Source organism: Somniosus microcephalus, chromosome 8, assembly GCF_052327205.1.
Source record: "Somniosus microcephalus isolate GS21.2 chromosome 8, FLI_Smic_1.0, whole genome shotgun sequence".
Lineage (NCBI taxonomy): Eukaryota > Metazoa > Chordata > Chondrichthyes > Squaliformes > Somniosidae > Somniosus > Somniosus microcephalus.
In genome coordinates, this window is record NC_140994.1 from 118320749 (window position 1) to 118345912 (window position 25164).

Consider the following 25164-nt stretch of genomic DNA (forward strand, 5'->3'; position numbering starts at 1 on the left):
GGACACAGGTGTACCTCTGACTACTGCTGATCTTCCAGCTGGGAAGGGGTGGAGATTTAATATGACAGGTATCGGAGTGGGGGGCGGGGGTGGAGATTTAGTACGACAGGTCTCGGAGTGGGGGGGGGCGGGGGTGGAGATTTAATATGACCGGTCTCGGAGTGGGGGGGCGGGGGTGGAGATTTAATATGACAGGTCTCGGAGTGGGGGGGCGGGGGTGGAGATTTAATATGACAGGTCTCGGAGTGGGGGGGCGGGGGTGGAGATTTAATATGACAGGCATCAGAGTGGGGGGCGGGGGTGGCGATTTAATATGACAGGTCTCGGAGTGGGGGGGGCGGGGGTGGAGATTTAATATGACAGGTCTCGGAGTGGGGGGCGGGGTGGAGATTTAGTACGATAGGTCTCGGAGTGGGGGGGGCGGGGGTGGAGATTTAATATGACAGGTCTCGGAGTGGGGGGCGGGGGTGGAGATTTAGTACGATAGGTCTCGGAGTGAGGGGGCGGGGGTGGAGATTTAATACGACAGGTCTCGGAGTGGGGGGGCGGAGGTGGAGATTTAGTATGACGTATCGGAATGGAGGGGCGGGGTTGGAGATTTAGTACGACAGGTCTCGGAGTGGGGGGTCGGGGGTGGAGATTTAGTACATTGAAACATAGAAGATAGGAGCAGGTGTAGGCCATTCGGCCCCTCGAGCCTGTTCCGCCATTTAATGAGATCATGGCTGATCATCCAAATTCAGTACCCTGTCCCTGCTTTCTCCCCATATCCCTTGATCCCTTTAGCCTTAAGAAATATATCTAACTCCTTCTTGAATATATTTAATGAATTGACCTCTACGGCCTTCTGTGGGAGAGAATTCCACAGGTTCACCACTCTCTGGGTGAAGAAATTCCTCCTCATCTCAGTCCTAAATGGCTTACCCCTTATCCTTAGACTGTGACCCCTGGTTCTGGACTCGCCCACTATCGGGAACACCCTTCCTGTATCTAGTTTGTCTAGTCCTGTTAGAATTTTATAAGTTTCAATGAGATCCCCTCTCATTCTTCTAAACTCTAGCGAATACAAGCCCAGTCGACCCTTCATACGTCATTCCTGCCATCCCAGGTAATCAGTCTGGTGAATCTTCGCTGCAGTCTCTCCATGGCAAGAACATCCTTCCTCAGATAAGGCGACCAAAACTGCACACAATATTCAAGGTGTGGTCTCACCAAGTCCCTGTACAACTGCAGCACAAGACATCCTTGCTCCTGTACTCGAATCCTCTCGCTACGAAGGCCAACATACCGTTTGCCTTCTTAACTGCCTGCTGCACCTGCATGCTTACCTTCAGCGACTGGTGCACAAGGACACCCAGGTCTCGTTGCACTTCCCCTTTTCCCAATGTATTGCCATTCAGATAATAATCTGCCTTCCTGTTTTTGCCACCAAAGTGGATAACCTCGCATATATCCACATTATACTGCATCTGCCATGCATCTGCCCAATCACCCAACCTGTCCAAATCATACTGGAGTTTCTCTGCATCCTCCTCACAGCACACACGCCCACCCAGCTTTGTGTCATCTGCAAACTTGGAGATATTACATCTAGTTCCCTCGTCTAGATCATTTATATATATTGTGAATAACTGGGGTCCTAGCACTGATCCCTGCGGTACCCCACGAGTCACTGCCTGCCACTCGGAAAAAGACCTGTTTATTCCAACTCTTTGCTTCCTGCCTGCCAACCAGTTCTCTATCCAAGTCAGTACCTTACCCCCAATCCCATGTGCTTTAACTTTGCACGCTAATCTCTTATGCTGGACCTTATCGAAAGCCTTCTGAAAGTCCAAATACACCACATCCACTGGTTCTCCCTTATCTATCCTACCAGTTACATCCTCAAAAAATTCCAGTAGATTAGTCAAGCATGATTTATCTTTTGTAAATCCAGGTTGATTTTGTCCGATCCTGTCACTGTTTTCCAAGTGCTCTGTTGTTACATCTTTTATAATGGCATCTAGCATATTCCCCACTACCGATGTCAGGCTTTCTGGTCTATAATTCCCCGTTTTCTCTCTACCACCTTTTTTAAATAGTGGGGTTACATTAGCTACCCTCCAATCCATGGGAACTGTTCCAGAGTTTCTAGAATTTTGGAAGACAGGTCTTGGAGTGTTGGTCGGGGATAGAGATTTAGTATGACAGGTATCGTAGTGAGGGGGCGGGGATGGAGATTTAATACGACCGGTCTCGGAGTGAGGGGGTGGGGTTGGAGATTTAATACGACAGGTATCGGAGTGGGGGGGTGGGTTGGAGATTTAATACAACAGATCTCGAAGTGGGGGGCAGGGATGGAGATTTAATACGACAAGTCTCAGAGTGGGGGGGGGGGGGTTGGTGGTGGGGGTGGAGCTGGAGATTTTGTATGACAAATATCGGAGTGGAGAGGGTGCGGTGGTGGAGATTTGCTGCTGCTGGTCTTGGTGTGTAGCCTTGTCAGCAGGTTTCATGGTACAGGTAAAAGTTTTAAATTTTGCGCTGCAATCTGTACTGTGTCCCGGTTGTTGCCATGGGTCAGATGATAGAAAATACTTTGCATGGCGAATTGCTGTCATTTTAATATCAGTTCAATACACGTGCCCTAATGTAATTTCCAGAGGGAAATCTAATGGGTGTGAGAACAGCCGGGGACGCGCAGAGTGCCTCGCCATCTCATTTTATGTCCCAGAAATCAACGCAAGGATGGTGCAAAATGCTAGCCATGGTGTCACATAAATAATGGCCCTTTGGGTGCTGAACTGGTGGTGTGCCTGATCCTGTGGGGCATGAGTCATCAGAAGAGAATAAGGGAATCTAGAAACACGTGGGGATGGGCCCTTCTCTTCAAGAGTTCTTAATATCTTGGATGCCAGTGCTGTTCTCACAGGTTGTCTGGGAGGGTGACTATCCAGATCACAGCATTTAACGTTCTTTGTGCAGATCTCATTTACAGAGATAAAAGACATTAATTCAGAATACATCAATTTCGTCATCCTCTGACATCCCAGTGTCTCACTTATATTCAGATTGCCTATGGCTCCATCATTAATAGTAAATTATTAACCACATTCAATACCTTTACCCTGTGCTCTTTGTGCTATTTCTATGCCTCTTTAAAGCTGCACTGCTTATTATATGGGATAGGTATAAACAAAAGTTGCTTATCTTATGGAACAAAGCATTGTCTCAAGTACAATCAATTAATTAAAGACTCAACATTTTTGAAAGCGCTTTTAATAAAAATATTGATCAAAACCCAACATTTACAATACTGAGAGTTGGGGAGGGGGTATGCAAATCATATATTTTTTTAAATATGCATTCTTCAAAAGAATCATTTCTTTCAAGCAAACTATATTTGCAGTATGATTATCCCCCTTGTCCCCCATCCCAAGCCAGTAGCTATCATTGCTACCATGGCTAGTCCAGTAATATCAGTTGCCTGGAGTGACGAAGTTAAATGGAGAAAAGAATCTACAAAAGAGGCATTGGACAACGTGAAGTGAGTTTCTGTTGCAACTAAAATAAGACCGTGGATAAAAAGTAGAATGCTTAGATAACATTGTAGAGATGCAGAAACTGGATCTTGAAGACTGATGTCAGAAGAAAACTGGAGGTGTTCGAGTTCTGGTGCTACAGACTATGTTGAAAATTAGTTGACAAGAAAAGCAACTACCTTTGAACTAGAACAAGAAAATAGTTATGATGAGAAATTTATACAGTGTAAGCACATTCGTTAAGAATCAACAGGTTGCTGGGGTTGATATTGTCTGGGAATCTCTTATGGTATTAATGAGAGTGCCAGATAAAGCAGAATGTAGGTAGATGACAATGGAATTGATTAGGTGTAATATTAGGGGCTGCTGCAATCCAACTGTTCGGCGAGCATACAGTGTTAAATGCATTGGTTAGAACCTCCAGAAGAGAGAGATCCTATTTGTTAACACCCATGAGTTTAACTGTAGGCTAATGCAACTTTCTGGAGCAGGTGCTGTTGTATGTTTTTTTATATCTTAACTTTAGGGCTGTGACTATTGCATCGCTCTGATTGCAGTTTGTCAGTTACCAGTACATTGGATTTACAGTACATGTACATTTTTTACAAAGTTCATATGGATGCCAGCCTTGGCTCAGTAGCAGCACTCTCATCTATGAGTCTGTAGGTCATGGGTTCAAGCCTCACTTGAGACGTGAGCACATAATCTAGGCTGATATTTCATTGTTGTACTGAGGGAGTGCTGCACTGCTGGAGGTGCTCCATTTTGGATGAGATATCAAACCAAGGCCTTGTTTTCCCTCTCAGGTGGACATAAAAGATTCCATGACAATATAAAAAAAGAGTAGGGGAGTTTTTCCAGTGCCATGCCAAACACTTATCCCTCAAACAACCTCACTAAATAATAGATTATCTGGCCATTATCTCATTGTTGTTTGGCCACCTGTCCTAATATCTTCTTTTGTGGGACCTTGCTGTGCGCAAGTTGGCTGCTGTGTTTCCCACATTAGAACAGTGACTGCACTTTAAAAGTACTTCATTGCCTGTGAAGCGCTTTGAGATATCCTGAGGTTGTGAAGGTGGTACATAATTACAAGTTCTTAGTCTTTCTTATGGGTGATAATTAAGGTGACCGTGTTCTTCATAATCTTTTAGAATTAGATAAAATGCTGGAAACCCAGAAAATGCTAGAAATTAACACAGGTCCATCAGCATCCAAATAGACCAAATATTAGGATAAATTATTTGAGGTCCCCATCAATGGGTGTGGGTCAGGACATCGGTTACGCGATTTTACGAGGTGCAACGTGGACTGAAATAATGATGCCACACAACCAGCATGCTTGGCCTCATTTTAATATTTAAATGCTCTGAATTTTACAACTTTGGGTGAAGCTCCATCCGCAGCACAATCCTCCCCAATAAAAACTGGACATACTGCTGTCCTCAGGGCCTTGCATGCTCAAATAGGCCGTGTGCATGGAGAAGGCATGTCCCCCCTCACCCCACCCATGTTTCCTTTTCTGTATTTTGCTTCATGCATTAGCTGCACAGTCCTCTGTTTTTGTCTTGGTTTTTTTTCCATGCCAGTATTTTTTATCATTATTCTTGGTTTCTGCTGGCTTTGAAGTTGCACCTTAACAAGAAGCGAGGATGGGTATTCCTTTGGAGAGGTTCCAAATTCAGTGCATAATTGAGACGAAGAAGAGTTTTTGAGGGGCCAGCAAATACAGCTGCAAATAACCCTCGAGGTATTGTGGCTGTACCCGTCACTACTCCAGGACCTGCCTTTGCTTCACAGGACAGCCTGCCACAATGTTGTGTCATCTGCTGCGCGATGACCTGCACACTACATCTAGATCAGGTTCTGTTCTTCCTGTAGCAGTGTAGATGACCCTAGCATGCAACCTTCTTGCTACAGGACCCTTCCAAGCCGCCCCAGGAGACATCCGCCACATCGGGCAGTCTGGAGTGTATGTGTAGGTGTCAGGATTCCATCAAGTTCAAAGAGTCGCATGTGGTTTAGATGTGGGCATCAGGGCTGTTATGAACCCCATGGCTTTCATGAAGACAGAGTTGGGCTGAATTACTGTAGGGGTGGTATGTGATCACAGAAACCTCATTGTGTATGCCGGTGACCATTATCCAGGGAGCAGCCAAGATTCCTTCATTGTATGGCATTTCACAATGCCAGCTTTATCTGAAGGAGAAGAAACACAGTGGATAGCCCTTACGAGAACAGGGCTATTGTCTATCATAGTTGCTGACCACTTTGAAAAAGCTGCCAACAGTAAAAGAGCTCCTCAGCTTGGACACTTACGGGGTAATTGTAACCCCCAAAAACGGGTGGGTTGGGGTTGGGTGAGCTGCAAAAATTTTAAAAATGTCAAACCCAACTCCAACCCGCCTACTTCTGGGTTTAATGGAGGCGGGGCGGGGAACGGGCAGCCAACCAGTGTCCTGGCAGTGTCTCAGGCCCAACCATCTCCAGCTGCTTTATCAATGAACTTCCCTCCAACATAAGGTAAGAAATGGGGATGTTCGCTGATGACTGCACAGTGTTCAGTGCCTTTCACAACTCCTCAGGTAATGAAGCAGTCCATGCCCGCATGCAACAAGACCTGGACGATGTTCAGGCTTGGGCTGATAAGTGGCAGGTAACATTCGTGCCACAGAAGTGCCAGGCAATGACTATCTCCAACAAGCGAGAGTCCAACCACAGCCCCTTGACATTCAACGGCATTACCATCGCCGAATCCCCCACCATCAACATCCTGAGGGTCACCATTAATCAGAAACTTAACTGGATCAGCCACATAAGAGCAGGTCAGAGGCTAGGTATTCTGTGGCGAGTGTCTCACTTCCTGACTCCCCAAAGCCTTTCCACCATCTGCAAGGCACAAGTAAGGAGTGTAATGGAATACTCTCCACCTGCCTGGATGAGTGCAGCTCCAACAACACTTAAGAAGCTCGACGCCATCCAAGACAAAGCAGCCCGCTTGATTGGCAACCCATCCACCACCTTAAACATTCACTCCCTCCTCCACCGGTGTACCATGGCTGCAGTGTGTATCATCTACAAGATGCACTGCAGCACCTCGCAAACCCGCGACCTCTTTCACCTAGAAGGACAAGGGCAGCAGGTGCTGGGTCAAAACCCTGGAACTCCCTACCTAACAGCACTGTGGGAGTACCTTTACTACACAGACTGCAGCGGTTCAAGAAGGCGGCTCACCACCACCTTCTCAAGGGCAATTAGGTATGGGCAATAAACGAATAAATAAAATCCTGCTCCCAGGTGGTGGGTGAGCCTCATATTTAACCTGTCCAACTGGTTTAACTCTGGCTGACCAGGTTCCAAGGACTCGGGGAAACCCGCAGCTCCAGGCAGGCGAGGACAGCTTTGGGGAAAAGGTAAGTGCCCTTACAGCATTGCTTGTAGGTCGAGAGGAACAGGAATGCTTCCTCCCAGCCCATAAAACTGCCTTCTTCCTTGCCATCGGATCCCCACCCTCGCCATTGCCATCAGAATCCCCCACCACCTCCCATCCAAAGTCCCTCAGTATTGGACCCCCCCATCCAAAGACCCCCGGTATTGAACCCCCCCCTTGGGGATCAGACATTACCCCCAACCCCCCGGATCGGGGATCGGCCCATTCACCCCTCTGGATCCGTCCCCTCCTCCGGATCGGGGATCGGACCCCTTCAAAATCTGTACCCTGCTCTTCCCCCCTCCCCCCGGCACCCCCCACCCCATGCTCCCACTAACGCAGCAGCAGGCTCTTTACCTGCTCCTGGGGCTGCGGCCTCCTCCAGTGTGTTCCCCACCCGACCGGGAGCCAAGCCTGTCAAAAAAAAAAAGACGCTCACTGTGGAATTACAACTCCACAGCATGCGGGAAAATCCGGACTTCCAGCTTTCCTGACCAAAACTCCTCCCCCCCCCCCCCCCCCCCCACCCCTTTAAGAACCTGCCCCTGTCGATGTCGGTGCCTTAGCATCTGTTTGCTGTTTTTAGCCAAGGAATATTGGGCTAGAAATTCAGTGGGCTTTGCGCCCAGTTACCGCCCAAATAGGGTTTCTGCGCCAGTGTAAGAGGGTGCGCTGATATTCAGCGCTGCGGTAATGGCGGCGGTAGCCGGTAGCGCTGCGCCGACACCGATGACGTCATCGGTCTGCGCAGTGCCCCGGTTCCGCCCCGCTTCCGGCCCAAACCCCATATTTAGTTGCGGCCGCCTCTTCTGTAGCGGCCGCAAACAGCGATTGAAAAACGGGGCCGTACTGCTGCGCTACTGGGGCGCTTTAAGGTGGAGGTGCGGCCGGCCGCTTTTTCGGCGGCCGCCTGCCCGCACCTCCTTCCCCGGCCTCCTCCACCCACCGCGCCCCCCCCCCCCCCCCGCGGCATTGCCGGCTGCTTTCCGCGAGCCCGGCACTTCTCCGTGGTGCCGGGCTCATTTGCCGGCACAATCCAGCGGCAATCTCCCCGTTGCAGGCACCTCCACCTTAAGAGAAGGAGGAGGCCTGCAGTACCGCAGCCTGCCGCACCGCATCGGGTGGCGCAGCGGCACTTAGAGCGCTGAAATTCAGTTTCAGCGCCCCAAGCGGGGGCGGGCACACCCTGGAATAGCGGCCGGTTCCGACTTGGGGCGCAAAAAGTGAATTTCGGACGGTCGCACATGGCTCCGCGCCCAGCGCTAACTTTTGGCCGTTAGCCAGCTGGCGGGGCCATAGTGAATTTCTAGGCCAAAGACTTGCATTTATATAGCGCCTTTCACGACCACTGGACGTCTCAAAGTGCTTTACAGCCTTTTGAAGTGGAGTCACTTGTATTGTAGGAAATTGCAATTGAGAGGCAATTGCTTTCAAAGTTGAAGACATTCCCAAAATGAGGAGTGAGCAAAAGAAGAAAAAAAAGTTAAATTTAAAAGATATAGAGGGGGAAATAGATTAGATTAATTAGAAAACAAGTGTCTTTTTGAAAAGCCAATAATGGGCATGATTAGTGAATAGCAGAATGACGAGAGGAATGGGCAGAAAAGCGATCAAGTATTTTTACGTGAAATTATGTTTTAGTATTTGTGTAATATTATACAGTAATAAATCTCCTAATGTCTGAGTTGTGTTATTACTGTTTCTATATGGGTGTGTGAGCTGAAAATTTAGAAATCCGGTCAGCCCAGGAGACAGGAGAATCCCTGAACCTGGCAGCAGTCTACAGGTTAAAGGAATACTCCAGAATAAAGCTCTGATAATGACCTTCTCTTTAAATTTCTATGTGAAAGTAAGTGTTTTTATTCCAAAGGAAAAGGCTCAACCTTTTAAAATTAATGTTATTTGTTCTTAAATAGGTCCAATGAATTTCAGAAGGAATTAATATTTAATATCCAGTCACTGAATCATTTAAAGGAAAATTAATATCAGGCGTGGATATTTTCTTTAATGATTCAGTGACAGGTATTAAAAATTAATTTTCTCCAGTGATATGTGTTTGTATTCAGATCTGAGTGCGTGGTGCTATAAAAAAATTAATATTAATACACATGCACTGAATCATTTAAAAAAAAAAATTGATTTAACTAGCAAAAATTCTCATCCTGGGGATTCTTTAAAAATGATTAATCTAACTTTATTTTATCTAATATAAATACAGCGTTGTAAATTGCCCTGGTTGGGTTGTGAGGGTAATTACAGGTACTCAAAAAAAAAAAAAAAAAAAAAAAAAAAAAAAAAAAAAAAAAATTCCGTATATAAATAGCCCAGAAGTCACCTTTCTATTTTAGATACTCTTCCATGCATGGTCTTTTTTAGGAATGGACTTGTTTGTAACAGGAATCTTATGCTGTTTTGCTTGAGGGGCAGCAATCATAGTCCTTGGACTCAGGATTGCCTTTTGCTTGGGAACTTTTACAAATTTGCTTCCTTTTTTCTCGTTGTAAGAAGGTAATGGTGGAGAGAACATGGTTCTCTCACATCCTATAGCTGGAATACACTGACCCAAATTACTAACCCATGTGATGGACTTATTCTAATTTGAGAAACACCAGATTTGGCACTCCTCTCCAGTGTGATTCCCTTGATGCATTGGTAACTGAATGGTAAAAGTTTCCAATTAGAATATTTCTAGCCTCAGTCATCGAGACGTTTACATATTTAAAACTACTTACATGTAACTCAATGTGGGAACTACGTGTTCTTTGTTGCACATATTAGCTATCTGATTTTAATCGTACAATGTCTTCATGTTTTGTGAAGTGTTTCCAACACATCTTAATTCTGCCTTGAAACCAAGCACTGTGAAAGTGCATATTGCAGCAACACCCAAAGTACTCAGTGGGGGAATATCTAAAACCTCTTGAAAAGCAACCTAAATGGGAGGTTTTTCTTCATGAGTCCTGACCATTTCTGGTCCAGATTGAAGTTGGGTGGTGCCCTTTGCTGTGGGCTTTGGCCTTTCACCTAAATTTAATAATATTAAAAATAATTTTAAAAAGTCTTTCTTTGGAATGCTTGCGCTACTGCAATTTAAAATAACTAACTAGCTTAATAAATTTGGTTTTAGCCAGGACATAGATGATCAATTGCGTCTTAGGGTTAGGCATATTAATAAACCTGGTCAAGAATCTCACAGCGCAGAAGGAAGTTATTCGGCCCATTGTGCCTGTGCCGACTCTTTGAAAAGGCTATGAAAATAGTCCCACTCTCCTGCTCTTTCCCCATAGCCCTGCAATTTTTTTCTTTTTCAAATGTATATCCAATTCCCTTTTGGAAGTTAGTATTGAATCTGCTTCCACCACCCTTTCAGGCAGTGCATTCCAGATTATCACAACATGCTTGGTAAAAATAATTCTCCTCATCTCTCCCCTTGTTCTTTTGCCAACTATCTTACATCTATGTCCTTTAGTTACTGATCCTCCTGTTACATTACAACAGTGACTACACTTCAAAAGTACTTCATTGGCTGTAAAACGCTTTGGGACGTCCAGTGGTCGTGAAAGGCGCTATATAAATGCAAGTCCTTTTTAGTGGAAATAGTTTCTTCCTATTTAATCTATAAAAACTCTTCATAATTTTGAACATCTCTATTGAATCTCCCCATAACCTTCTCTGCTCTAAGGAGAACAATCCAAGCTTCTCCAGTCTCTCCACATAACTGAAGTTCTGCATCCCTGGTACCATTCTAGTAAATCTCCTGCACCCTCTTCAAGGCCTTGACATCCTTCCTAAAGTGTGGCACCCAGAATTGGACACACTGGTCCAGCTGAGGCCTAACCAGTGATTTATAAAGGTTTAGTAGTGCTTCCCAGACCACCTACTCTTCCATCCTCTCAACTTCAGTGCTTACTGTCCTGCCTGCTTACCCACCCACATGCTTCCAGTGCTTCCTAGCTTGCCTGCCTCCCCGCCATTACTGATCCAACAAACCCAATCTTCCCCCTCGCCCACTTCATGTGCTCCAGTATTCCAGCATTCATCAGTTCTCCCACAACTCTAACATATGTGAGAAATCACACAACACCAGGTTATAGTCCAACAGCTTTATTTGAAATCACAAGTTTTCGGAGCGCTGCTCCTTCGTCAGGTGAAGTGGAGAGATGCATAAAAACACAGCTTATATAGTCAGAGAATAATGCCAGATGATTACAGGTAATCTTTCTAACTGCCATTTATCACACCTCGGCAGAGAGATAATCACAGCAGTCAAAGGTGTGGATGGTGTCCAAACGGGTTAGTCAGGAAAGCATTACATCAAAGAACAATGAGGTGGGGTCACAAGGGGTCAAATGTTGCAGATGCTGGGGTCTGTATGAAAAACAAAAAACAGACAAAAAAACATTATTTTTTTTGCTGGAAATCACAGCAGGTCCGGCCGCATCTGTGTAGAGAGAACAAGCCAATGACGACTAGAGTCTGGGTGACCCTACGTCAGGTGGGGTTACATGTAGCGTGACATGAACCCAGGATCACCTGACGAAGGAGCAGCGCTCCGAAAGCTTGTGATTTCAAATAAAGCTGTTGGACTATAACCTGGTGTTGTGTGACTTCTCATATTTGTCCACCCCAGTCCAACACCGGCATCTCCACATCAGAACTCTAACATACTGAGTCTTTTCAAACTTCTCCTTGACATTTCCCCTCCCCAAGATCTCCCAGGCACCAGCTCTCTCTCTGCCAGGCTTCACCAACCACTCCACGAGCCTACCAATCTCCCTTGGAATGAGTGATGCCTGTTCTAGGCATTCACAAAGTCCTCTAAGGCCCCTGATTGCAGACCCAGGAGTGTTCCCAGACCCGAGTGATCCCCCACCTTATCCCTCACAATTACTCCCTGATTCAGCCCTCTCCCACTGCCTTCCAAGTTGTGGTTCCTTCCTCCCACAGTCTCCTGCACTCCAATCCCAACCCTTCCTTTCCTCTGGCTGTAGCCTCCCTCTGCCAATCTCTCCTGGCCTGATCCTTGGTCCCAATTTCTTTCAACCATCCTAGTTGCAGCACCTCTCTGGCAGTCTCTCTGCCCCCATCTCCAATTTAGTGTAAGTTGCCTCCCATCTGTGTACCCAGACTTTAAAGGAAGGAGCTTGCATTTATTTAGCACCTTTCATGACCACAGGCTTCCCCCAAAACGCTTTACAGCCAATGAATTGCATTTGAAATGTAATTACTGTTGTAATGTAGGGAAAGGTGAGAGACAGGTAATTGAGTACATCAGTGATGGAACATGTGCGAGAGCCACACGCATACTGGAGACATACAGAAGAGAGGGGTCAGAGCATGTAACAAAAAGAATTGGAGTGCGGAAAAGAAGCAGAGACAAATTACAGAAGAGTGTGATCATTTTCTTTGTCCAAGAGCAATGCCATGGGAAATCAACTAAATTATAATATATTGTGCACAAAATGGCATAATCCTAATGTCATTATAAAATAGTCTGTCTTCCAACTTTCTGTAACAGTATGCAGCCCTATGGGTATGTGTGATGCCTAGATATTGGTAATACTTTTTTGGCAATTTCTTTATTTTTTTTAACCATCCCTGAATTTGACATTTAAAACTAGATGCATTCAGCAATGAGAATCTAAAAAGAGTGGGGGACAGGGAGAGAGGAAAGAACTAATATGTTAAACCTTACTTTTGCACCTAGTACCTTGTAATGCATCATTTAAGAAAATTGCCCAGTTTAATACTTCACACTTAAATAAGCTTTAACTATTTTCATTTAGGAGAAAGTTTCTTGCTGTTCTGACCAGGCTTTAAACAGCTGGAGGTTTCAGTGATTCATTATTTGGCAGCACCACTCAACACGAGGATTTCAAAGTTCCCAACTCACATGCTCTTCGTCATTAGTTTTCTGGCTCTGTTTTTTGACTATCTTTATAATGGACTAGAACTTGAATGTTTATTTTACTTGTTAACATCAGCAGTTCGTTGGAGCATAAAATACACTGCAGCTTGTTCCTTGAGTGAATTCGGATGGTCAACATCATTTTCTTTTCAGCAGACTTAAATAGAATAAGACTATAATATGGCCATAACAGGACTTAAAAGCACTGCTTACATATACAGTCTACTCCCAATAATACAAAGTTTTTTTGTGCTTAAAATAAAATTCTAATTGTCTCAATAATTAGAATTAAGCAACCTGAATCACGCGACAGAGTGGGAATGTAGTGCTAAAAAAAATTGGATTATCAGATAATTCGATTTAAGCAACTTTGCATTAAGGGTTGACTTTAAACAGATTGCACCATGCCTTTCATTCTGATGTAATGAAGCATTGACTTACTTTGTGTGTAATAAAACCATGGTACAGTCTGTTAATGCTGATATGAGTACTGTGTTTGTGCAATTTCCATATAAATGGACTCTATCCGAGACAGTGGTAGATGTAGGAGTGATGCTCAGCTGAGCCTTCTGTCTTTTACTTGTCTGCCTGTTGCAAATATTTTCTCCCTAAATCAAATAGCAAGTTGAAGTGCTTTTAAAGCTCAAAAGATTGAATGATCAATTCAGCTGATCTGTATCCATCTACGTTTTTATTTGTGCATGTGGAGTTTGTTTTATTGTTCTGTCCTTGGCTATGGTTGCTGTTGTCCAGTCTTGTCATGAGCAATTTCTTCCTTGCTTACTTTGACCTTTTCGTTCGGCTTCAAGAATGCTTTTACAGGAAAGTTGAATATTTGTTGCAGTTAATTTTGTTTTTATTTGTGTTTTTTTCCCCTTTTCCTTTTTTGTTAGACTGCTATAGCCACTCACTTACATTGTCAGCTTCTGAAGAGCTAATTTGCCACAAGTTTCACGTGTGGCGCATTCATAAGAACATAAGAAATAGGAGCAGGAATAGGCCACTTGGCCCCTCGAGCCTGCTCCGCCATGCAGTAAGATCATGGCTGGTCTTGGGCTCAAAACCACTTCCCAGCCCGCTCCCCATAACCCTTCACTCCCTTATCTTGCAAAAATCTGTCTATCTCCATCTTAAATGTATTTAATGACCCAGCCTCCACAGCTCTCTGGGGCAGAGAATTCCACAGATTTACGACCCTCTGAGAGAAGAATTTCCTCCTCATCTCAGTTTGCGACCCTTTATTCTGAAACTATGCCCCCGAGTTCTAGATTCCCCCACGAGGGGAAACATCCTCTCTGCATCTACCTTGTCGAGCTCCCTCAGTATCTTATATGTTTCAATAAGATCACCTCTCATTTTTCTAAATTCCAATGAGTATAGGCCCAGCCTGCTCAACCTTTCCTCATAAGCCAACCCCCTCATCTCTGGAATTAACCTAGTGTATCATCTCTGAACTGCCTCCAATGCAAGTATATCCTTCCTTAAGAAGGACACAAATAATCTCCCAGAGATGTCGGGGAACATAGGGCCTAATGAGAGGGAGGAACTGAATGAAATCAGTGTTTGTAGGGAAATGGTGTTAGGGAAATTGATGGGATTGAAGGCCGATAAATCCCCAGGGCCTGATAATCTACATCCTAGGGTACTTAAGGAAGTGGCCCTGGAAATAGTAGATGCATTGCTGGTTATCTTCCAAAATTCTATAGACTCGGGCACAGTTCTCATGGATTGGAGGGTAGCTAATGTAACCCCACTATTTAAAAAAGGTGGTAGGCAGAAAATGGGGAATTATAGACCGGTAAGCCTAGGGATATCTTTATTACCTGGTGTAAGGGATATCTTTATACCTATTGTAGGGATAACTTTATTACCTGGTGTAGGGGATACCTTTATTACCTGGTGTAAGGGATATCTTTATTACCTGGTGTAAGGGATATCTTTATTACCTGGTGTTGGGATATCTTTATTACCAGGTGTAGAGGATTACCTTTATTACCTGGTGTAGGGATATCTTTATTAACTGGTGTAGTGATACATTTATTACCTGGTGTAGGGGACATCTTTATTACCTGGTGTAGGGATACCTTTATTAGCTGGTGTAGGGGATATTGTTATTACCTGGAGTAGGGGAAACATTTATAGCTTGTGTTGGGGATATATTTATTACCTGGTTTAAGGGATATCTTTGCTAGTGTTTGCTAGTGTTTTCTAGTGCTGTAGGGGAGGGTTTAAACTAAAATGGCAGGGGGTTGGGAACCTGTGCAGGGAGACAGAGGAAAAGGAAGCAAGGATAGAAGCAAAAGACAGGAAGGAGAAAAGCAAAAGTGGCAGTCAGAGAAATCAAGGGTTTAAATCAAACATGGCCACAGTAAATAATAATTCTAAAAGGTCTAAGAGTGTTAAAAAAACAAGCCTGAAGGCTTTGTGTCTTAATGCGAGGAGCATTCGTAATAAGGTGGAGGAATTGGCTGCACAAATAGATGTAAACGGATATGATATAATTGGGATTACGGAGCCATGGCTCCAGGGTGACCAAGGCTGGGAATTGAACATCCAGTATTCAGGAAAAACGGGCAAAAAGGAAAAGGAGGTGGGGTAGCATTGCTAGTAAAAGAGGAGATTAACATAATAGTAAGGAAGGATATTAGCTCTGCTGATGTGGAATCTGTATGGGTAGAGCTGAGAAATACCAAGGGGCAGAAAATGTTAGTGGGAGTTGTATACAGACCCCCAAACAGTAATGCTGAGGGTGGGGATGGCATTAAACGGGAAATTAGAGACGCGTGCAATAAGGGCACAGCAGTTATCATGGGTGACTTTAATCTACATATAGATTGGGCTAACCAAATTAGTAACAATACTGTGGAGGAGGAATTCCTGGAGTGTATACGGGATGGTTTCCTGGACCAAAATGTCAAGGAACCAACTAGAGATCAGGCCATCTTAGACTGGGTATTATGTAATGAGAAAGGATTAATTAGCAATCTTGTTGTACGAGGCCCCTTGGGACGAAGCAATCATAATATGATAGAATTCTTCATTAACATGGAGAGTGAAGTATTTGACTCAGAGACTAGGGTCTTGAATTGAAATAAAGGAAACTACGATGGTATGAGGCGCGAGTTGGCTAGGATGGATTGGGGAACGTTACTTAAAGGGTTGACGGCGGATAGGCAATGGCAAACATTTAAAGATCGCATGGATGAACTACAGAATTTGTTCATCCCTGTTTGGCATAAAAATAAAACAAAGAAGGTGACTCAACCGTGGCTAACAAGGGAAATTAGGGATAGCATAAGATCCAAGGAGAGGACATATAAATTGGCCAGAAAATGCAGCAAACCTGAGGATTGGGAGCAGTTTAGGATTCAGCAAAGGAGGACAAAGGGATTAATTAAGAAGGTGAAAGTAGAGTATGAGAGTAAGCTTGCAGGGTACATAAAAACTGACTGTAAAAGCTTGTATAGATATGTGAAGAGAAAAAGATTGGTGAAGTCAAGCGTAGTTCCCTTGCAGTCAGAATCAGGGAATTTATAATGGGGAACAAAGAAATGGCAGACCAAATAAATACATACATTGGTTCTGTCTTCACAAAGGAGGACACAAATAACCTCCCAGAGATGTCGGGGAACATAGGGTCTAATGAGAGGGAGGAACTGAATGAAATCAGTATTTGTAGGGAAATGGTGTTAGGGAAATTGATGGGATTGAAGGCCGATAAATCCCCAGGGCCTGATAATCTACATCCTAGGGTACTTAAGGAAGTGGTCCTAGAAATAGTAGATGCATTGCTGGTCATCTTCCAAAATTCTATAGACTCTGGAACAGTTCCCATGGATTGGAGGGTAGCTAATGTAACCCCACTATTCAAAAAAGGTGGTAGAGAAAATGGGGAATTATAGACCAGTAAGCCTGACATCGGTAAGCTAGAGTCCATTATAAAAGATGTAATAGCAGAGCACTTGGAAAACAGTGACGGGATTGGACAAAGTCAACATGGATTTACAAAAAGTAAATCGTGCTTGACTAATCTACTGGAATTTTTTGAAGATGTAACTGGTAGAATAGATAAGGGAGAACCAGTGGATGTGGTGTATTTGGACTTTCAGAAGGCTTTCGATATGGTCCCACATAAGAGATTAGTGTGTAAAGTTAAAGCACATGGGATTGGGGGTAAGGTACTGTCTTGGATAGAGAAGTGGTTGGCAGACAGGAAGCAAAGAGTTGGAATAAACGGGTCTTTTTCCGAGTGGCAGGCAGTGACTAGTGGGGTACCGCAGGGATCGGTGCTTGGACCCCAGCTATTCACAATATATATTAATGATCTAGATGAGGGAACTAGATGTAATATCTCCAAGTTTGCAGAAGACACAAAGCTGGGTGGGCGTGTGTGCTGTGAGGCGGATGCAGAGAAACTCCAGTATGATTTGGGCAGATAGGGTGATTGGGCAGATGCAGTATAATGTGGATAAATGCGAGGTTATCCACTTTGGTGGCAAAAACAGGAAGGCAGATTATTATCTGAACGACAATAGATTGGGAAAAGGTGAAGTGCAGCAAGACCTACGTGTCCTTGTGCACCAGTCGCTGAAGGTAAGCATGCAGGTGCAGCAGGCGGTTAAGAAGGCAAATGGTATGTTGGCCTTCATAGTGAGAGGATTCGAGTACAGGAGCAAGGATGTCTTGCTGCAGTTGTACAGGGCCTTGGTGAGACCACACCTTGAGTATTGTGTGCAGTTTTGGTCACCTTATCTGAGGAAGGATGTTCTTGCCATAGAGGGAGTGCAGCAAAGATTCACCAGACTGATACCTGGGATGGCAAGAATGACGTATGAGGAGAGATTGGGTCGATTAGGCTTACATTCACTGGAGTTCAGAAGAATGAGAGGGGATCTCTTTGAAACTTATAAAATTCTAACAGGACTAGACAGACTAGATGCAGGAAGGATGCTCCCGATGGCGGGGGAGTCCACAACCAGGGTTCACAGTCTAAAGATAAGGGGTAAGCCATTTAGGACTGAGATGAGGAGGAATTTCTTCACCCAGAGAGTGGTGAACCTGTGGAATTCTCTACCACAGAAGGCAGTTGAGGCCAATTCATTAAATATATTCAAGAAGGAGTTAGATATATTTCTTAAAGCTAAAGGGATCAACGGAAATGGGGAGAACGCAGGGACAGGGTACTGAATTTGGATGATCAGCCATGATCTCATTAAATGGGGGAACAGGCTCGAGGGGCCGAATGGCCTACTCCTGCTCCTATCTTCTATATTTCTATGTTAAATAAGGAGACCAAAACTGTACGCAGTACTTAAGGTGTGGTCTCACCAATACCCTGTACAGTTGTAGCAGGACTTCCCTGCTTTTATACTCCAACCCCCTTGAAATAAAGGCCAACATTCCATTTGCCTTTTTGATTACTTGCTGTACCTGTATGCTAATTTTTTGTGTTTCATGCACAAGGACCCTCAGGTCCCTCTGAACTGTAGCATTTTGTAATCTCTCTCCATTTAAATAATAGTTTGCTTTTTTATTTTTCCTGCCAAAGTGGATAACTTTGCACTTTCCCACATTATACTCCATCTGCCAAATGTTTGCCCACTCACTTAGCCTGTCTATAGCCTGTCTGTATCCCTTTGCAGGTTCTTTGAGTCCTCTGCACAATTTGCTTTCCCACCCATCTTTGTATCATCTGCAAACTTGGCTACATTACACCAGGTCCCTTCATCCAAGTCATTAATGTAGATTGTATATAGTTGAGGCCCCAGCACCGATCCCTGTGGCACCCCACTAGTTACCATTTGCCAACTGGAAAATGACCCATTTATCCCGACTCTCTGCTTTTTGTTAGTTAGCCAATTCTCTATCCATGCTAATATATTACCCCCAATTCAGTGAGCTCTTCTCTTATGCAGTAACTTTTTATGTGGCACCTTATCGAATGCCTTCTGGAAATCCAAATACACCACATCCACTGGCTCACCTTTGTCCACCCTGTGTGTTACATCCTCAAAGAACTTCTGCAAGTTTGTTTCCCTTTCATAAAACCATGCTGTCTCTTTGACTGCATTATGATTTTCCAAATGCCCTGCTACTGCTTCCTTGATGAAGGACTCCAGCATTTTCCCAACGACAGATGTTAGTCTAACTGGTCTATAGTTTCCTACTTTCTGTCTCTCTCCTTTCTTAAATAGGGGTATTACATTTGCAGTTTTCCAATCCGCTGGGACCTCTCCAGAGTCCAGGGAATTTTGGCAGATTACAACCAATGCATCCACTATCTTTGCAGCCACTTCTTTTAAGTTCCTGGGATGCAGGCCATCTGGTCCAGGGGACTTGTTGTCTTTTAGTCCCATTATTTTACCAAGAAAAAATTCAGAAAAAGGAGACACACCATTGGTTCCTATTTCTTCTTTTATCTTTCATTATTGGCACTGATATTACCAATTGGAGTCCTGACACAATGGCTACTGTTATAAAGTACTTTGAAGACCGTACCCTTCTGGTGTCAGTAGGCCATGAATGTGCTTCATCTCCCTTTCTGATGTGGACATCCCTCTTAGAGGGGTTGAAAAATAAAGTACAGGAGGAGTTGTATTACTCTTATTTGGTTAGCCAAATCACATGAGGATGAACCAAGTTAAGTGCCCCGGTGTCCTGGCCAATATTTCTCCCTCAACCAACATAACAAAAAACAGATTATCTGGTCATTTTCACATTGCTGCTTGATAATGCTCCTGTGAAGCACCTTGGGACATTTTACTATGTCAAAGGCCCGATATAAGTGCAAGGTCATAGAGTTTTACAGCACAGAAAGAGGCCCATCGTGTCCACGCCGGCCGTCAAGCCCTGTCCATTCTAATCCCATTTTCCAGCACTCGGTATGTTATGGCGTTTCAAGTGCTCATCTAAATGCTTCTTGAATGTTGTGAGGGTTCCTGCCTCTACCACCCTTTCAGGCAGTGAGTTTCACATTCCAACCACCCTATGGGTTAAAAAGTTTTTCCTCAAATCCCCTCTAAACCTCCTGCCCCTTACCTTGAAACTATGCCCCCTGGTTATTGACCCCTCTACTAAGGGGAAAAGTTCCTTTCTCTCTGCCCTATCTATGCCCCTCATAATTGTGTACACCTCAATCAGGTCCCCCTCAGCCTTCTCTGCTCTAAGGAAAACAACACCAGCCTGTCTAGTCTCTCTTCATAGCTGAAGCGCTCCAGCCCAGGTAACATCCTGGTGAATCTCCTCTGCACGCTCTTCAATGCAGTCACATCCTTCCTATAGTGTGGCAACCAGAACTGCACACAGTATTCCAGCTGTGGCCTAACTAGCATTTTGTACAGCTCCATCATAACCTCCCTGCTCTTATATTCTATGCCTCGGCTAATGAAGACAAGTATCCCATATGCCTTTTTAACCACCTTATCTACCTGTCCTGCTGCCTTCAGGGATCTATGTACATGCACACCAAGGTTCCTCTGTCCTTCCTAGGGTCCTACCATTCATTGTGTATTCCCTTGCCTTGTTAGTCCTCCCAAAATGCATAACCTTACACTTTTCAGGGTTAAATTCCATTTGCCACTGTTCTGCCCATCTAACCAACCCATCTATATCGTCCTGTAGTCTGAGGCTTCCCTCCTCGCTATTTACCGCTCCACCAATTTTTGTGTCATCTGCAAACTTACTGATCATACCTCCTACATTCATATCTAAATCATTAATGTACACTACAAACAGCAAAGGACCCAGCACCGATCCCTGCGGTACACCACTGGACACAGGCTTCCGGTCACAAAAGCAACCTTCGATCATCACCCTCTACCTCCTGCCACTAAACCAATTTTGGATCCAATGTGCCAAATTGCCCTGGATCCCATGGGCTCTTACCTTCTTGACAAGTCTCCCATGCGGGACTTTGTCAAAAGCCTCACTGAAGTCCATGTAGACTACATCAACTGCACTACCCTCATCTACACACCTAGACACCCCCTCTCAAAATTCAATCAAATTGGTTAGACATGATCTCCCCCTGACAAAGCTATGCTGACTGTCCTTGATTAATCCTTGCCTCTCCAAGTGGAGACTAATTCTGTCCCTCAAAATGTTTTCCAATAATTTCCCTACCACTGATGTTGAGGCCAAGATCAGATCAGCCATGATCTTATTGAGTGGCAGGGCAGGCTCGAAGGGCTCCTATTTCTTATGTTCTTATGTGGTGAGAATGTGGAACGTGCTACCACATGAAGTGGTTGAGGTGAATAGCATAGATACATTTAAGGGGAAGCTAGATAAGTACATGAGGGAGAAAGGAATGGAAGCACATGTTGATAGGGTGAGCTGAAGTAAGGTGGGGAGGAGATTCGTGTGGAGCATAAACACTGGCAAGTGACCAGTTTCTGTGCTGTGAATCTATCTATTCTATTCCATATATCTATCTATCTATCTTTATATATATATAAACGGATCGATCTGTCTGTCTGTCCTCACGTGTGCGTCTGTCCGGCTATGCGCTCGAAAGTTATAGAGCGTACCTACGCGTGCGTTACGTCGAAAGAAAGCTTACCGTTCCGAAACGGTCGTAAGCGTATTGACGTTTCGGCCGGACAAAAATCGCGCCCGCGGTATCCGAAAACCGTTCAAAATTCCGCTCATTAGCATCTCATTATCCGCTCATTAGCGATAGAGTGACCTCGAGGTCGACCAATCGTACGCCGGGTTCCTGGCGCGTGCGGGCAGGCCCTCCTACGGTCGAGTGACGGGACGATTGACCAATCCTACGCTTCGGTGACCTGACGGTCGACCAATCGGTGCCTGTGGGCGGGCCTTATCGTTCTGAACCGAGGTGAGTCGCCGCCATCTTGATTCCAAACTTTTCATTTCTTTTTCCCGCTTTCTGCGTGTTTCTTTTCAAATCTACATTTCCAGCAAAAAAAAAGTTGCTTTTAAAACACACATTGTTTTTAAAAAAAGTTAATTAATTTGTAAATCTTTTCTCTAACCTCTATAATTCTCCTACCTTTCACCGTTTTTCCAGGCCCGGGGCCTAGGCTTCTCCAACTGCAGTGCAACTCTAGACCCAGGCTCCCGGCCTAGACAGAGACAAACACTGGCAGAGGGGAGAGGGTGTGCTGCCTCAGCTCCATTCCCGGGGTCAGTAGGTGGGGAGGCTTCATAAGCAACTGGGGTAGGTCGCAAGCCCCGAATAATAATCTGAAGATCCTGTGTTTGCAACTGAGGAAATTTCTTCTGCTGACAGTCCCAGGTTAACGGCAACCATCTTTGTCAAGGAGGGCGAAAAGTTTCAGTGCGACGCCATTTTGATTCAGTGTGTAACAGAGTGCATGTGCGGCCATCTTAGTACAGGAACAGAGAGTGGGTGGGGCTTCTGTGCTCCAAATCGGGTACTGGTGACCGGCACAGACAATCGACTGTGTGGGCGGGACCTAATCTTTCCAACTGAAAAGCAAGCGGTGGCCATTGTTTGTGATAAAACACACTGAGGTGAGCACCCCTTTTTTAATAAAAAGATTGGTGAGGTTGTAAAGTGTATGTTATAGAAAGATTTACCAAAAATGTTTTATAAGTACAGGAAACTTTGTGCTATCCGGAGGTGAGCTATCCGGCAATCTGGAGCCAGCGGCAAAAATCAGCAGCCGTTTTTTTTGTTTTTTTTTTTGCTTTGTTTGAACAGTCAAGCTGTGCAAGGTCTGTACCTATAGCAACAGCTTTAGCTACAGAGCTTTAGGGCCACACCCAGTGTTTAGAAGCTGTTGCTAAGCAACAGTGTTTGTTGTCAAATACGGAGATAAGAATCTCCGTATCTCTCAACATTAACTCTGGAGACGGTGGGTGCCTGATAGCACAAAGTTTCCTGTACTTTAAGTGTATCTCCCCCCCCCACAGCCCCCACACCCCCTTCCACCCCCTCCCCACCACACCCCCTCCGCATCCCCCTCCCCACCACACCCCCTCCGCATCCCCCTCCCCCCACCCCTTCCCCCTCCCCCTTCCCCGCTACCCTTCCCCTCCCCCACCTCCCCCTTCCCTCCCTCCCCCTCCCCTTCCCCTCCCTCCCCCTCCCCTTCCTTCCCCTTCCCCTTCCCTCCTTCCCCCTCCCCTCCGCCCCTCCCCCCCTCCCCCTCCCCTTCCCTCCTTCCCCCTCCCCTCCACCCCTCCCCCCTCCCCACATCCCCCTTCCCCCTCCCTTCCCCTTCCCCCCAAAATAAAGAATAGATTGCCTTTCAAAAGCTAGACTTTATTAACCTTAAAAAACCAACAAGTACATGTTGAGCACCCAGTCTCAACCACTGTAGAAAACTGAATTTAAGATGGCCACCACAGGTCACATGGAATCAACTAACCAATAAGTTTACAGCATATATCTCAAGGCAGGAAAACAGGCAACCAATTACAATGCTTCTTATAAAACAAGAATAATCACCACATTCACCCCTCCTTTTAAAATATACTTCAACCTAGGTAGCCTTTACAGTTTACAATTAGTTATTTATGACTAGAGCAATACATGTATAATGCCTTCAACAATTTTAAAATGTTACTATTAATTTATTAATTATTTTAAAAGTCCATTTTTAATCGGTCGACCGGATATCTTGTTCGTGTCGACCTTCTTAGCCTTGATGGAGTTCCTTGCCCTCCCACACCAGGAGACACAGAAATATCTTCTGCAGGGAGGCTATCAATATCCTGATTATCAACGGTTTCCGCATTGGAAGTCCCATTAGAAGGTAGACTGGGAGGGTCATGAACATCTATCGGGGGCAGACTAAGAGAATTGTAAGTGTCTGCAATAGGATTGGAAATGTTTGTAGCATCTGTGACGATATCAACATTATCTGAATTATGGCTATTGTTAATGTCCTCAGGAGAGGGCTGGCCACCACAAGGAGCTAAGTCTTTAACTGAAACCGTACTTTCTTTCCCATCTTGGAATCGAATGTGAGCATATTGGGAATTTGCCTCCAATAGCTCCACCTCCTCCACTAAAGGATCATACTTTGACAGTCTAACATGGCGTCGGAGCAGCACAGGTCCCTGCATAGTAAGCCATGAAGGTACCGAATATCCCGTAGTGGATCTCCGCAGATAGTTGAAGAGCCTTTCATGGGGGGTCACATTAGTAGCCGTTGAAATCAATGATCTAATGGAATGCAGGGCATCAGGCAGTACCATTTCCCACTGTGTATTCTTAAGGTTCCGGGATGTCAAAGCCAACATAACTGCCTTCCAGATCACCCCATTGTATCGTTCGCACTGTCCATTACCCTGGGGATTATACGGGGTAGTTCTGCTAGTAGAAATTCCCCGACTCTGGAGGTATTCCTTCAACTGGGAAGACATAAAAGAACTTCCCTGATTCGAATGGATATACGCAGGCATCCCAAAGATGACAAAAAGTTGAGTCAGGCATTTAATAACTGTAGCAGCTGATACATCTGCACAAGGAAAAGCAAAAGGGAACCTTGAAAACTCATCCACAACAGTAAATATATATCGATTCTGAGCCGTTGAAGGAAGAGGCCCCTTAAAATCAATGCTCAGGCGTTCAAAGGGAGAAGTAGCCTTTATAAGATGAGCTCGTTGAGGCTTAAAGAAATTCGGTTTACACCGGGCGCAGACAGAGCATGACGAAGTCATCCGCTTGACGTCTTCAACTGAAAAGGGCAAATTCTTACTGCGTACGAAGTGTATCATCCTCGTAACACCAGGATGGCACAAAGCATTATGAAGATTAATAAGTGTATCTCCGTGAAGCACAGAACAATAAGCCCTCGACAGCGCATCAGCGGCAACATTATCCTTCCCCGGACGATAGACTATATCGAAATGATAGCATGCCAACTCGATCCGCCACCTCATTATTTTATCATTCTTAATCTTTCCGAAATGTTTGACATCAAACATGAAGGACACAGATTTTTGGTCAGTTACTAACGTAAAATGTTGCCCAGATAAATAATGTCTCCATTTACGCAGTGCTTCTACTATTGCGTACGCCTCTTTCTCTATTGATGAATGTCTCTGCTCACTATTGCTCAGAGTACGTGAGAAAAAGGCCACAGGTCTTCCATTTTGGTTCAGGGTAGCCCCAATTGCAAAATCGGAAGCGTCCGTCTCAATCACAAAGGGAACCTGCTCATCAATAGAATGCACAACTGCTCCAAGGATATCCTTTTTAAGATTATCAAAACACATCCTGGCCTCCCATGATAGAGGATATGTCGTAACCTGAATAAGGGGCCAGATCTTCTGCGAGAAGTTTGCAATCCAATTAGAATAATAAGAAA

At 44.8% G+C, this 25164-nt stretch overlaps 1 long non-coding RNA gene across 1 annotated transcript in view; it reads left to right on the top strand.

The window, feature by feature from the left end:
- The window catches only part of LOC147113759 (uncharacterized), a 69650-nt gene that overhangs the window by 27550 nt on the left and 16936 nt on the right, over positions 1 to 25164 (top strand). The window lies entirely within an intron of this gene.